The 2,305-nt window shown below is 44.3% G+C and overlaps 1 protein-coding gene across 1 annotated transcript in view; it reads left to right on the forward strand.

Annotated features, from left to right (window-relative positions):
* Chmp3 (charged multivesicular body protein 3) overlaps nucleotides 1–521 on the forward strand; it is a 91,825-nt gene extending 91,304 nt beyond the window's left edge. Inside the window, exon 7 of the mRNA XM_031382129.1 lies at nucleotides 313–521. The gene's annotated coding sequence lies outside the window, so the exon portion shown is untranslated. The remainder of the gene's footprint in view (nucleotides 1–312) is intronic.
* Nucleotides 522–2,305: the final 1,784 nt, after the last annotated feature.

Raw genomic sequence — 2,305 nt, forward strand, 5'->3', positions numbered from 1 at the left:
AGGGAGAGGCGGCCAAGGTCCCTGATCCACCTCTGTTAGCTGGAAGCTGAGAGGATCTGGTCCCTGCTCCTGGCCCTTGTGTTTTATATTGAGGGCTATAATCCAGTTTCAGTTCATTTTTATGAAGGTTGTTAATGTCTGTGTGCAGGTTTGTTGTTTTGTCTTTTTTTTTTTTTCATGTGGATATCCAGTAGTTCAGGATCTTTCATTAAAAAGGTGGTCTTTCTGTCGGTCTAATTGTGTGTGTTTGTATCACATACTTGTAAATAGATATATATGGATGTATATATTATGGTTATTTTGTCTATTTAGATTAAGAGACACCACTGGATATTTCCAGAGAGAAGTGCCAAGGTATGGAATACCCAACCTCTCAAAGCGGGGCATAGGAGGAATAAAAGGGAAAAACTGAAAATGCCCGCCAGCCCTGGGCTCAGACTGAGCTAAGTAGTGTCTTTCCTCCTTTGGGTTGACTTTTGTCAGGCGTTTGGTCTCAGATGATTAAAGTAACACATGCTGCATTTGTTTGTTTGTTTTTGCCAACATGAATCAATTGTATTGTTTGGATCTACTTCTGGGCTCCCTGTTCTGTTGTCCTTCCACCCCAAGCCAGATTTGAGAGGCGCAGATGCCCACACACCACTCTGTCACTTGGGAAGCAAAGACTGGAGGATTGCCTGGGCTACATAATTCACCCTGGCTCAAACCAATCCTCCACCTAAAGGCTAATGGTGTGGCTCAGTGGTTCAGTGGTAGAGCAAGTTACCTAGCACGGATTCAGTTCCCAGCACCACAAAAGAAAAGTGTCTTGATGGACAGTATTGCACAAATTATCAGTCAGGTCATAATCACCCTTTGACTTGTTTGAGATAGGGAATCACTATGTAGTCCTGGCTGGCCTGGAACTTGTGTAGCCCAGGCTGGCCCAAATTGATAGAGGTCTACCTGCTTTTGCCTTTGGAGTGCTGGAATTAAAGGTGTGTACCACCATGCCAGGTTTTGTTTTTTTGTTTTGTTTTTTTTGTTTTTGTTTTTGTTTTTTTTAAATTTCTGTTGGAGATTCTGGGTCTCTTACCTCTTCGTATAAACTTTAGAATTAATTTACTAAGATTCAAAAGATAGTCGGCTCCTTTTAACTGGGATTGCCTTGAATCTGGATTCCATTGATGTGTTGGAATGCCACAGTGCTTAATAGGGAGCCAGTGAGTTTCTTTAGAGAGACACTGGCATTAGCTTGCCCATATCCCTGGGCACTTTGGTTTGTATGTTGATAATGAGACTTGAGCTGGGTGGATGACACTCACAGCCTCCCTTCCTAGCACTCAGTGAACAGGCCATGTCTTCTCGCTAAGCAGAGCGCTTTTAGCTGCCTGCCATGAACTCTTTTTTTTTTTCCCTTTGTTTCCGGTGGCATCACCAGAAACAGTTTACAGCTGCAACCTGTCCCTCTATTCCATGTGGTTAAACTAGGTGCAGCAGCAGAAATACTGGCTTTTCTACCACCCCATCAGGACCCACTTGCTGCCAATAAAATTGGCACTTAATCCCAAGGCACTTAAATTACCATGGTACAACCCCAGCCCACTCAATTTGTAAACTGAAACATGTGCTCTCCAGCCCATGTGCTTACACTGTTCACCCAAGGCAGATGCCAAGCCCTTCCCTGCACCCTGCCCCGACCTCTCTGTCTCATGTCAGAGGCCCCTCCTCTGTCTGTCATAAAGGCAGATGAAAACACGTCAAACTTCTACCCTGCTTTCTGTTCTCAAGTATTTACCTAAAAGACAAGTCTAGAGTGTGAATGCATTGAACTCAATGTTACAGGTGGCAATGTCAACAGAAAATTTGAAGAAGTAATGCCTGAAACCCTCGTAAGTGTGAAAAGGCTCATTTAGGAAGGAAAAAGTCTCAGTGTTGAAAAAAGTTAAGGTAGGAAAGACCAATTATTACATATCATTTTTGTGGTGCATTAAGTGAGTCACTTAAAGCACTTCCTGTACTGCCTCTGCCAAGCATGACTTTCCTTGTTACCTGGCGGCTCTCATTGCTTGCCCACACTGCCTTGTGGGCTAGAGCATAAGATGAGAATTCAAACTGGGTGTAGCACTGAGGCCTTTTAGGAGCTGTCCTGGTCCTGTCCTGGCAGCTCCTGACGTCATTTCATCTACTGTTCTCTGGTGTTGGAGTGCTTATCCCAAACAGTCCCCACTACTGGGCCAGTTAACAGTAGAGGCCACATAAGAAAAAGAACCTTGGGCTGGCGAGATGGCTCAGTGGGTAAGAGCACTGACTGCTTTTCCAAAGG

This window comes from Mastomys coucha, unplaced genomic scaffold (assembly GCF_008632895.1).
Source record: "Mastomys coucha isolate ucsf_1 unplaced genomic scaffold, UCSF_Mcou_1 pScaffold20, whole genome shotgun sequence".
NCBI lineage: Eukaryota > Metazoa > Chordata > Mammalia > Rodentia > Muridae > Mastomys > Mastomys coucha.